The 13,151-nt window shown below is 39.8% G+C and overlaps 1 protein-coding gene across 5 annotated transcripts in view; it reads right to left on the bottom strand.

The window, feature by feature from the left end:
• The window catches only part of TENM1 (teneurin transmembrane protein 1), a 1,253,741-nt gene that overhangs the window by 711,737 nt on the left and 528,853 nt on the right, over positions 1 to 13,151 (bottom strand). For all 5 annotated transcript variants that reach the window (XM_060692076.2, XM_060692082.2, XM_060692081.2 and 2 more), the window contains exon 3: positions 695 to 802. The gene's annotated coding sequence lies outside the window, so the exon portion shown is untranslated. The remainder of the gene's footprint in view (positions 1 to 694; positions 803 to 13,151) is intronic.

Here is a 13,151-nt window from a genome sequence, read left to right as displayed (position 1 = left end):
TTGTTGCTGGTACTGCCACCCCCATGGCAGGTGTCCGGGCATGGATGGCCTGGTTGTGGGGGACCCTGAGGTAAACCGGTGTGGGGCCTGTGGGGCAGATCCACCACCACTCCACCTTGCCTCATGGATGCGGCATCGCGAGCAACCAGACGGAATGGGCTGAATAAGTAGGGCTTATTTTGGGGGTAGGGCTTATATTAGTTGCATGCATAAAAATGTGCTAGGTCTTATTTTTGGGATAGATCTTATTTTCAGGAAAACACTGTAGATTAATTTCTATATATTGCCAGATTAAAAAGTCCAAAAATGATGCCTATATTTTTTTTTAAAAAAAAAAAATACAGGCAAGGCTCTTTTCAACAGAAAAAAGCTTGAAAACGTCTCAATACAATAAACAATAAGTGTTCTTTACAATAAAGAACAAAAAATTTACGTAGTACTACCAAATTATCCACTAATAGTACTGCTCTACTTCTTGTAGCTTGTGGCATTCTAAATTTAGGATTCTCCACAAAGAGTAGATCTTTGGCAAACTTCAATTCCTAAGAATTAAAAGGCATTGTGTGTGTACATTTAACTCACAACAAATTATTTCCAAATGCCACTGATTTTGAATTTTTTATTATTTCCTGAAATTATGTCCTGCTCTTCTGATGGATGTGTTATGTTGTATTTCATTACTTTTTCTCCTTACCTTGTTCTTCTCTTCTTTCAGATAAATGATGATGCTTTCAGAAAAGATTAAGCACAAGCAGGCGATAAAGCAATGGTCCAAACACAGTTTTAATTGGAACGTCAAATCCTATAAGGAAAGAAAAAAATTTAAATCATTAATAATGTGACTCTTCTTTAATCTGCCGAAACAATAGAAAATCCATAGATTTGGGGTTTTTAAGCACCCTTTTCTGGTTTTTGATCATATACATTGATCATCTGTAGTTCTGCAACATTGCAAAGACACATTCAGATCTCGCCTTTGGAGATTCAAATTCCAAGTAGCTTAATTAAAATTAATTTCTAGGGATCAGAGAGTTTTTTTAACCAGACTTCCAGCAAGGATCCAATTTGCTACAGTAACACATCTACTGCAAAATTTTACATTGATTTTAAAGTAAACACAATATGGAGATTAGAATAGAGAGGTTAACAGCAATGAGTGAACTGGAATAGGACATCCTATTTTCCTGGGTTTTTTTTTGCTCGTTTCCATATTTATCTCTTAAATATTTTTTTCTAAGGATTAAAGAAAGAGAAGTGCAATTAAACATTAAACCAGACAAATAGCCCAACCCAAAACAATCTCTTAAGCAAGACAAATCAAGCAAAACAGGGCCACAAAATGCAATTATACATTATTGCAAGGGGTGTCAAACTTGCAATGACACTGTTGATAATTAAGGAAATAGAACCAACAAAATATGAGAAAGAATTGATTAGAATTATGATTATAATGGGTAGAATTATAATAGCCAGATATTGGAAATTAGATGTGAATTTTAGAATAGAAGAATGGTATTGTGAAATGTGGAAATTAGCTTTAAATGATAAAATGACATGTGATATTAAAATTAGAAATGGTGACTATAAAGAAGACATTTTCTGGAAAATTTGGAAACCATTTGTGGACTATGCGCTGGGAAAATTGGATGCTTCGGTACCTGTACCCCGAGAACGTGGATTTTGGCGATCATGAGGATATATCCGAAGAACCAAATCTTCCTTTCTTATGTATAGCACAGGGTGAAATATTGTATATGTTGTTTGTAATGTTAGTAATTTAAAATATAAAATGAATAAAAAAAATTAAAAAAAAACAAAAAAAAAACAAATAGCCCAACCCAAAACAATCTCTTAAGCAAGACAAATCAAGCAAAACAGGGCCACAAAATGCAATTATACATTATTGCAAGGGGTGTCAAACTTGCAATGACATGTTGTCATCACATGACATATCACAACTTTCCCTTTTTAAAACGGACGTGGGCATGGCCAGCACGTGACACATCCAGCCTGAAGGCCGCATGTTTGACACCCCTGCTTTATTGCATTAACTCTACACCTGAGACCAAAGTCAGGTTCAATTGTCAGTGTAGACCCACAAAAATGGTTTAATTCTGTGCTTATGTTAAGCATGCCGTATGAGTGTAGCAAATGTTTCCTCTCTGGGATTGAATGAAAATGTGTACAGCTACAGAAGCTGCAAACTGCTGGAAGGGTTATTACACAATGAAAGACAAGACATTCTCACTTACGTGAGCAATGACACTTGCATTCAGGAAACCAAGTAAATAAGTGCAAAAACACGACTCTCTACCTATGAGAATATATCTGAAAATAATCTCTCGTTAGAAATTTCAAAACCTGCCACTCAACAAATTTGTTGTGTTTTTATAATGACGATGTTAATGTTTTCATGTTATAAGGTGACCAGAGTCATTGGATACAAGATGGATGGCAAATAAATTTGATAAACAAACAAACTGAAAAATGCAGAAGGGATTATTTTTTTGTATAACATCCTATCTCTTTCTATTACTAGTACTTCCTGGAATGACCATGTAAATATATTTCACAGCAAGAAAAGGAGCATCAGTGGTGGTGCAGTGGTTAGAATGCAGTACTGCAGGCTACTTCTGCTGACTGCCGGCTGCCAGCAGTTTGGCAGTTCAATCCTGACCGGCTCAAGGTTGACTCAGCCTTCCATCCTTCCGAGGTTGGTAAAATGAGGACCCAGATTGTTGGGGGCAAGCTGCTGGCTCTGTAAACTGCTTAGAGAGCACTGCAAAGCACTGTGAAGAGGTATATAAATCTAACTGCTATTGCTATCAGTCTGCAGTGAGCTTGCAGTAATGCAGGTGTATTGGGCTTCATAAAATTGTTGTCCTTTATTCAATTAACACAGTTTAGAAACTAAGGGAAATCTCAGTCCTCCCTCAGTCCTCCCTCCCCATCACTGTTGTTTCCTTGACAACAGCAAATGCTAAAAGAACTTTAATTCCTGCTACTGTAAATCTCCCAGATCCCCAATTCCAATTTGTCCTTTTGGTCCCATTAAGTATGACAATCCAGGTTTAACTTTTTAAGGCATTCCAAGAAATGCACACAGTTCAACCCTGGGCAGTCCAGAAGGTGAGTATCACTGATGGACAGTTAAGGAGAGAAAGGTTAAGTTTTGAACTTCACAACGTAGAATCATAGTTAAACTACCCTCTCTCCACCTACTCTTGATCATTATGATCATTAAGTCTAAGATCTAACTGGACTGGTGGGATAACTCTGAGATTTTGTTATCGATGTGTTTGTGGTGCCAGAAAGAAGAGGACCTGGGAAGAATGAGTGAATGCCTGTGAGCCGTTCTCCCCTTCAGCTGACCCACAGAGAAATCTAATCAGCCTCTCTAGGGAGGAATTTCGTTGTCTGCCTCACTGCAGCTTCTGCTGTCAGCACGCTTAATTGAGTTCTTTCATAGTTGGGTCCATGCATCCACCGGCACTAATTATGCAGTGATCAATGCCTCTTGCTAACAGTATTTGATCCATAGCGACTCCTCAGTGGACTAAGAGTCAGTCTGTTTAATGCCTTTTGTGTCAGTCACTCAGATTGAAATGTAAAGATTGTTTTGAAAGGAATTAGAAAGACTTAACCTCTAGCAGACGGGCTGAAACAAAAGGGGTGCTAAAGAGGATACGTTTTCTGTAGGGGTTCATGTTTCCATGAGTATTATAATTAGAGGCAGCCCAGCGGTTCCTTAGGAAAGCTGTTGTGACTTCAGGAATGTCAGTCTATGTCAGGACATGCATCTTTAGTGGAATGGCCAGGATTATTCTTTGAAGTTGAACTATTTTTTTTTTATTTGTTTCCATTTCTATACCGCCCTTCTCCAAATAGGACTCAGGGCGGTGAACAGCCAAAGTAAAAAAGCAGAACATACAAAATTTAAAAACAGTTTAAAATAATTAAATATTTTGGCCGTACATTAAAACAACCCAATTTAAAATCAATTTAAAATTTAACTCAAGCCAGCCCAGCTAGTTGAAATAAATAGGTTTTCACGGCCCGACGAAAAATCCGGAGGTCTGTTATTGTACGTATCTCTGGGGGGAGGTTGTTCCAGAGGGTGGGCGCCGCCACAGAGAAGGCTCTCCCCCTGGGGGTCGCCAGCCGACATTGTCTGGCAGACGGCACCCTGAGGAGGCCCACTCTGTGCGAGCGTACTGGCCGGTGGGAGGCTATTGGTGGCATAAGGCGGTCTCGTAAGTACCCCGGCCCTAAGCCATGGAGCGCTTTAAAGGTGGTCACCAACACCTTGAAGCGCACCTGGAAAACCACCGGAAGCCAGTGCAGCTTGCGCAGGAGAGGTGTCACATGGGAGCGCCTCATCGCCCCCATAATCCCCCGCGTTCCGGACCAGCTGGAGCCTCTGGGTGCACCCCAGGAGGAGCCCCATGTAGAGAACTACCTTCAGTTTCAATCTTAAATCATAATAGAAAGAAGAAGAAAAAATACCCTGGATATAGCTTTCTACAAAGAAGATTGATGTTCATCATACAGGTAGTCCTCAATTTACAACCATTCATTTAGTGACCATTTAAAGTTATAACAGCACTGAAAAAAATCCAACCAGTCCTCAAATTTAGAATTGTTGCAGCATTCCCAGGATCACGTGATTAAAATGCAAGCATGTTATGAACCAAGGTTGGCGCGCAAGGAACATGTGCTAGGTGGAAGCTTAACAACCTTTATTCAATCACTTTCTCCCACAATCCCCACAATTCCTGGTCCGTTCTCCAAAATCTCTGCCCACAGGTTACCCCTACAGTCCAGGAGCAAGGCTCAAATACACACGCCCCTGCACACACTTTCACAGCAGTGAAAGTCCATAGGAGCAGCACCACTCCCGGGGCAAGACAGGACCTCAACAGGAGGTTTGCCAAGTTTGAGGTCAAACTTGGCAAAGTTCACAGCGAATGTCAAGGCAAAGGATCAAATCTCATTCCACACCAGCAAGGATTCTGAAGCAAAGTAATTGTCCGAGTCGTGGAGCATGTTGCTGCGAAATACAACACTTGTTCCCAACAAAAGTCCCTCCCCATGATTTCTCCTTAAATGCTACTCTCTAGGTGATCCTCGGGAGGAGGGGTGGGGTGCCCTCCTCCCAAGTAGTTGGGTCACCCTGCATTCATTCTGCCTCCTCTCCATTCTCCGCACTCAGGGATCAGGTGGGGAAAGCATTTGCTCATCTCTGGAGCTCTGCCCCTCCTCTGCCCCACTGCCTGCCCTTTCCATCTTCTTCCTTGGTCAGCCTGCACACTCTCTTTCTCCTTGCCTACTCTTTCGAAGCCCGAGGGGCCCGGGAATGCCTCATCCTCATCCCCAGGTCATTCCTCATGAGCTATAGGGACTGGGCCCTCCCCCTCTCTCGGACCCAGCTGTCAGCTTTGGAAGCCATATTAGGCCGGGAGCTTCCATGCTGCCACCTTCTCATGTGTGGGAAAGTAGGAGGGGGGATTTAGTAGAGGGGTTGTCTGTAGACATAATAGCATTCTTCCTGTCGGTCAAGGTCAGGGCGATCCTGCATCTGGAGAAGGAGTGGTCGTGCTGTCTCGAGATGGGACAGTGGTTGATTGGAGCATGTGATCGACTGAGGAGTGAGGGGATGGTTTTTGGGGGGGTTTGATTTACTGAGGGAAAACCTGGACCTCTCAGATTCGGGTTTTCCCAGATGTGCCAGTTTACCTATTCTAGTAAAGAGAACTTTGAAAAATGCTTGCTTCAGAGTCTTTACTTGGAGTTGGGTTTTTTTCTGGAATGCTGACATCGGCTCCATCTCCTCCTCCTCCTTGGACCCAGGCTCCAACGGGGACATGACAAAGCACTTGGCAATTGGCATGTGTTTATGACAGTTGCTGCATGCCAGGGTCATCTATTGGCCATTTGGAACCTTCAAAGTAGCTTCAGACAAGCAAAGCCAATGGGGAAGCTGGATTGATGTAACTGCACATGTTTCACAACAACTGCAGCTATTTGTTTAACAACCATAACAAAAAAAAAAAGGACCTAAAATTGGGCTTGATTCACTTAGCAACCACGTTGTTTAGCCACCGAAATTCTGGTCCTAATTGTACGTTGAGGGCTAACTGTAATTTGAAAGAAGCTCTAACAATGTTTTGTTACTGTTAAACTTTACATTTAAGATGGATGCTCATAATGCAAGTGTATAGGAACCCAAAGAAGAAAGTGTTAAAAATACTGAAAAACTCATTGAATGATAATTCAACTGACTTCATTCATCAAACAGAAAACAATGGTGTCTGCTAGTCCTTGATTATTTATCTATTTATTTTTCATAGAAGAATTCATTATTCAGTGTGCTTCCCTGTCTGACATGTGTGCATACACACTATCAGAATCTGTGTACAGAGTCTCTCTAAGAAGATGCTTCAAACCGAATCAGGTGTATGTTCCATTTGCCCAACAATGGTTAATGTATGCTTCCTCAATTTGCTGAACTCCAAATCCCTAAAGAGAGTAACAGCGATATTGATTTAACTACGGTCCCAGATATGCACAGCAAGCTGCCTGAAGCAGATTAGGGTTTTTATAAACTGCCTATTAAATTGGGAAACTAAACTGGATTGAGCCTCGTTACTGAGGCCTACCACTATCTGGGCCTGCAAAATTTGGGTGACCTGCAGATGGTAGCAAAAAGGATATTCCTGTACCTCTCTTCTGCCACCTGGTGATTGTTTAGATTTCTGCAGTCCAGATATGAGAATATATGATGGTATTAGAAGATGGATGAGAAACCTCTAATACTGCAGACCACACTGGGGATGAATCCACAGATCAGATTCTAAATAGAGCTCTCGCAGGAGTGTTTTCAGCAAAGAAATTCCTCCCTAAGGGACCTTAAATTAGAGGCACTGCAAAAGTCCAGATGACAACTAGATGGCAGCAGAGCAGTAGAGGTTTTAGTATTCTTTCCTGCCAATTACGTTTTTACACCTAGCCCTACCTTAAATACTGAAGGTACCTCATTCCCCAATAGCTATGCTGGTCTATGGCCATAATAAAGATTTGCTTTTGACATTCCCCAACAACCTTGGATTGGGTAAAAGTCTGACTCTGCAAAACTTCAACTTTCATCAAGAATCTTCCCCTGAAGCTACTCCTTTGTCTCCTTATCTTCCGACTCTCCATACATTGCCAATAGCGTTTGCGAGCGACTATAGAGAAAAAAGGAAATGGCCTGGAGGGACAAGTGGAAGAGTTGCTGCCAAGACAACAATCAGATAAAAGAGAGCTGAGTTCCGGACAGGAATGTAACTTGAGAAAACATCTCAGACAAGACCCTATCTTAGTTCTCCTAAAGATAAAAGAAGTGGGTGGGAGGAGAGAAGCACATTCAGACTGGCAGGATACTATTACTGTAGCTTTGACATAAAAATAGTACTGTACTGATCTACACTGACATTAGATTTCTAGTTTGATCTACCTTGAAGAGCTGCTAGGGCCTGGGCTTTGTATTCTGTTTCTGGACATAATACTCTGTATCAAGACACGAAGCAACCTTTTCACTGAAGAACTGGGTTTTAGCTGCTTAGAGTTGGGTTTTCTGATCAGCTTGAGGAAGATGAGGTGCTTAGCTGGGCTCTGAAAGTAGCTATTCCTAGCATATTATTTATTTGTAGCAATGCTTTTGACCAAATTCCACTGGGATTGTTAGGAGCCTTCTAAGAAAGCCAGTCTGACTTCTGATAAAAGGATGTTCCATGATTGGCCATGCTTTCCACGCCAGCCATTGTATGCCTACCATATTCTCTCAAAATTTCAAGTATAGCCTAGCCCCCATCCCAAAAAAAGGTTGCCTGCCTCTATTTTAGCTGCTTCTAGCTGATGGCAGAGATATCATCTTTCCAACAAAGGTCTGTAGAGTCAAAACTATAACTTTCCCAGTAGTAATGTCTGACTGTGGCAGTTGGACATAAAGAAGGCTAAGGGTGGAAGAATCGATGCTTTTGAATTGTGATGTTGGAACTCTTGAGAGTCCCTTGGACTGCAAGGAGATCAAATCAGTCAATCTTAAAAAAAATAAACCCCAACCCTGACTGTTCTTCGGAAGGACAGTTACTAAAGTTGAAAGTCAAATACTTTGGCCACCTAAGGAGAAGAGAGGACTCCTTGGAGAAGACAATGATGCTGGGAAAGATTGAAGGTAAAAGGAGAAGGGGATGGCAGAGGATGAGATCAGAGTGGTATTCAACCAGTTCGGGCAAACTGGTAGTGGAAATCGTGAGTGGGCCTGCCCCCCTCCTGCCCCGGCTCTATGCCGTCCTATTTAGGCATGTTTTTGAGGCCAGGCACATGTACAGAAGACAAGTGTGTGAGCAAAGCACCTGCGTGAAAGGCCGGGTGCAAGCGCAGAAGTGAAGCAAGCACAAAGTGAGCGTGTGAGTGACCGGCAAACCGGTTCTAACAAAATGTGAAACCCACCACTGGATGAGATGGTTAGATAGTATCATTGACTCAATGAACATCCATTTGGACAAACTCTGGGAGACAATGGGGGACAAGGGGGACATGTTACAGTCCGTGGAGTCACAAAGAGTCAGACACAACTTAGTGATTGACTAACAACAAATGATACCTTCAGACTCAGAGAGAGGGAGGAGATGTTTGCAGACTTTCTTGTCTCTGATATCAAAACAACTTGACTGATTTGGGATACAATCAGTGGTGGGATTCAGCCAGTTTGCACCACTTCGGGAGAACCAGTTGTTAACTTTCTGAGCACTTTGGCAAACTGGTTGTTAGAAGAAATCATTAGGGTAGAGAACCGGTTGTTAAATTACTTGAATCCCACCACTGGTTATAATGTACCATGGGACTTGCAGGGCAGGTGAGAATTGTTCAGAAATATATTTGCTTTTCTCAATCTTATATACAAAAATGATCTAATTTTGATATATTATTTACTACCTGCACACTTTTTTAAAAGAGCTGTGTTAATCAAACATTTTTAGTTTAACGTTCAACAGACTCATGTTGGTTTTGATTAAAAACCTGTATGAAATAACTTCTAATATTATTAGCCTTTAATGGTGCATTGGAATATATACATTTTATGTTATTTCAGCGTGTATGTCTGCCTGCTTGTATTTCTCTATCTGGACCTGGTTCTTCTATTTGCTCTATCATTCAAAAATAGGCAACAATAAAATGGGAATATGGTTTATGAACATTAAAAGACAGCAAGGATCCTATCCTTTCTCATGTTCTCTCATATTTTGATGTAGCCCTTGCCTCTTTTATATGTAAAATAAGACAGATGTCATTTCAACCTCCTTTTATAGAAATAGAAATAGTGTTTCATTTTTTTTTCTTCAGCATGGGAGGAGGAAAAATTTTGCAGAGTTAAAACATCTGTCCTTTCATAGCTAATAGCTGAAAATGTCTGAACCTTAACATATATCAACATTTAGCCATCCCATCTGTCTCGGATTTGATGTTGCTCGAAATGATGAAAGAGTCAGAAGTTGCAGGCTAAAAAAAAAAGTGCATCTCACAGCTTCTATTTACAATTGATGAATAGTCTTTCTCATCTTGAAATCACACTTTCATCAGTATTATGATTTTAGTGCATGCTTTTGCTGTGGGAAATTTTCCAGCTGTGTTCACATTTGGTCTGGTACAAGTCTTCACTTGGAAGATTTCAACTGTGTTCTAGAAAATCAAATACTGGAATAATATTTTTTTTTTCTCAGTGCTTATGAATAACTCTATAACCTGCCGTAATTAAATTAATGTGCATTCATCAAGGGACAAGTAATTTATAACACATTGAATGACTGTCTTCCCACTCTTTCTAAAATGGCAGCTGTGGTCACTGTTTCATGCTTGATTTAACACATAACTAATCTATAGGAGAATAATAGACCAAATTCATGCCTTGTATATCACAACTTCCTAAAGAAAATCAACCCAACTTTTCTTTGGAAGGACAAATACTGAAGCTCAAATATTTTGGCCACCTAATGAGAAGAGAGAACTGATCGGAAAGGACCCTGATGTTGAGAAAGATGGAAAGCAAAAGGAGAAGGAGATGACAGAGGATGAGATATTTAGATAGTCTCATCAATGAAACATGAATTTGGGCAAACTCTGGGAGACAGTGGTGGATGGGTGGGCTTGGTGTCTATGATCCATGGGGTCATCAAGAGTCAGATGTGACTTGACTTCCGGTGGCACCGCCGACATTGCTGGATGCTCTCTCTCGGAGCGCCAGCCCTGTGTTCTTGTAAAGCCGCCTTGACAGCGCAAATCAGCTTTCTGATGGCTGGAAAACCTTTCCCTTGGGAGAAGAGGGAAAGGAGAGCAATCGGATGGGGGTAGAGCTCCCCGAAAGCCCCTGAAATAGTTTTGGGGGCTTGGAGGGTGAGAGCTTCCCAGGAAGTCTGGTGAAACTCCGAGATCCAGGGCGCTTCTGCTTTAAGCAGAAAAAAATGTCGCAACCACTTCTGCAATCTTTACTGAGATCAAAGTTGATTATCTAAGCAGACGGAGTGAAGACAGGAGAGCAGACAATTGCAAGTAACAAATTCTTAATTCCATGCTTAAATTGTTACTTTTTGAAGCTGCTTAAAGGAGTGAAGAAAATGGCGCTTGTGCTTAATAGGGTGTGAAAGTGAAAGTTAACTCTCGATAAAGCTGTTAATACCCAGCATTGTTCAAGGTGGATGGGGAAAAAAATGCCTGGCTTCTTTGAAAGTGATGAAGGCTCACTATTACAAACATCAGTAAATACACAAATACTGATTGTGGATCTCTTTAAAGAAATTTTAGAATCATTTACCTCCGTGTTGGAAAGAATGGAAGGGTTTTTCAACAAGCATTTTATTCAAGTTCGAAACAAAGTTATAAGTGAAGATACTGTATCAGTATTTCAGTTGCCAAATTATAGTGAGTTGCTGAATGAAGAGATGGAAGAAATAATCCAGTTTAATGTGCCTCTGGAAAATGGAACGGATGTTTTTCAAATTAAGAAGGAAAAGCTGAGAGGTTTGAAGGAGTGTAACCAGGAAATACTGAGAGAGATTTTTCCAGAGGCTTTGATACAATCAACTGGAAAATTGTCAGGAGGCACTGGGATTTCTAATATAAGAAGGAGGATTCGAAGTGGAACTTTACGATTTTTTTACAAAAATGGGCTCTTAATCGCAGTTAAAGAGGTGTGTTTACTGAAAGGAATTACTTTGCGAAGAGAACAAGATTGTAAGGTACAGCAACTTCAGCTGAAAACTCAAGAACTTATAAAAATAAAAGAAGGCGGAGGAATAAGGCTGAAGAAGAAGGTTCGCAAAAAAGTCAGGAAAAAATGGAGATGGAAAAATTACAACTTTTTTGCCTGGGGAGGACAGTAGTAGTAAAAATGAATGACTATACCTGTATTTAAGGATATGATCTGTTTTGAAAAGTTATGTTATAGTGAAAATGAATGATTTGCTTATATTTAGGGATATGATTTGCCTTGAAAAGTTATATTAAGTAATGTTGCGTTTGAATTGTTATGGACTACTGACCAAATTTTCACTTTTGTCCTGAAGTATATTAACACTAAAGTTATTTAAAGAATGTTTTGTTGAAGAATAAATATAAACTTGTGGGTTATATGGAAAATATAAGTGGTGCAAGGGTTGAGGGAAGGTTTTTACAATATTTTTTATAGATATTAAATAGTGAAGAGGTTATTTGATTATATGCAGTGGATTTGTAGAGAATAAGATGAATAAGTTTATGTAAAGCTATTAAGTAAGGAATGTTTCCAGGAAGAATCAATATAAGTTTAGGGGGTAAAAAGTAAAAATAAGGTTTTTACAATATAATTTATTTGAGATTGGTTAAAATATTTTGTTAATGTGTTAATATATGTAGGGGTTGGAGATGTGATGGTTAATTGTAATTGGGCTTTGATTGAACAATGCTGGAAGAAAGAAGACTTGCTTATTATTGAAGAATCGACAAGATCGAAGTTGGATTGATTACTTTCAAGCAATAATTGGTTTAAATAGTTATATTCAGATATAAATAAGGGGAGTTAAAGTGTAAAAGGGAGATAAATCTATAGATAGTTAGCTTATGTTTTTTTTTTAATGTTTGTTAAATGCTATATCCTGTATTTGCTCTGAGAAGTCCGGGGGGGGGAGGGTTGGGGGAGGAGGGGGGAGGAGGGAAGGGAAAATATGTGTAAATTTTTTCAAAAAAAACTTTTCAATAAAAAAAAGAGTCAGATGTGACTTAGCGAATAAACAACAACATATCACAACCGCTATAACACAATACTTGAATAAATGTGTCTGTTGGTGCTACTATGTTCCTTTTCACTACCACTGAGGTGATGCACAATTAAAAGTAGAAGAAGAATACTTGAAAGTAACGATATGGTGGGGGGGACTCCAGGAAGCTACAGATTGTTGAATTTACACATTCAGTTAGTAAGAATGTTACCCTTTGTGTTTCTTTTGTTCAGATGGTTTTATGGTTTGATAATTTTACTATCAAATCAAGTCAAACTTTTATTAAGCCGTAAGACCAGTGATCTTTAAAAAAAAAAAGAAAAAGAAAAAAAGAAACATTTTTGAAGTTAAAAAGAAAGAAAATTAGTGTAAATATTTAGACTGAAGGAAAAGAGATATAAAGGTGCACAATTGGCAACTTGGTAAATTATTTCCAAATACTGATGAGATAGGAGAAGTGGTCAATATAACTCATATTCTTTGCCAGAATATGCCTTGATAGGATAAATAATTATGATCCAGGATTCGCTGTAGAAAAAGTAGCAAAGGAGCACATGGTTCAAGGACCCTGCTGGGTCATCCATCCAAGGATGGATGCATTGATGAATGCATCAATGGATGCAAAGGATGGATGCATTGATGAATGCATCAATGGATGCAAAGGATGGATGCATTGATGAAGGGGGATATTTTTATAGTGTGCCAACTGGATGGGATAAAGCAAGGCATCCACTCCAGCTACACCAAGGATGAGTGAAGACCATATCAGGACTATAATAGAGGAGAGGTAAGAGGCTAGTTCACAGCTAGATGAAAAGACCCCACAATTTTAATTAGCAATTTTATGATGTTTGTGTG

Source organism: Pantherophis guttatus, chromosome 12 (genome assembly GCF_059756535.1).
Source record: "Pantherophis guttatus breed Tessera chromosome 12, ASM5975653v1, whole genome shotgun sequence".
Taxonomy (NCBI): domain Eukaryota; kingdom Metazoa; phylum Chordata; class Lepidosauria; order Squamata; family Colubridae; genus Pantherophis; species Pantherophis guttatus.
The sequence above is the reverse complement of the archived record's forward strand: the minus strand, read 5'-3'. Positions and strand labels throughout refer to the sequence as shown.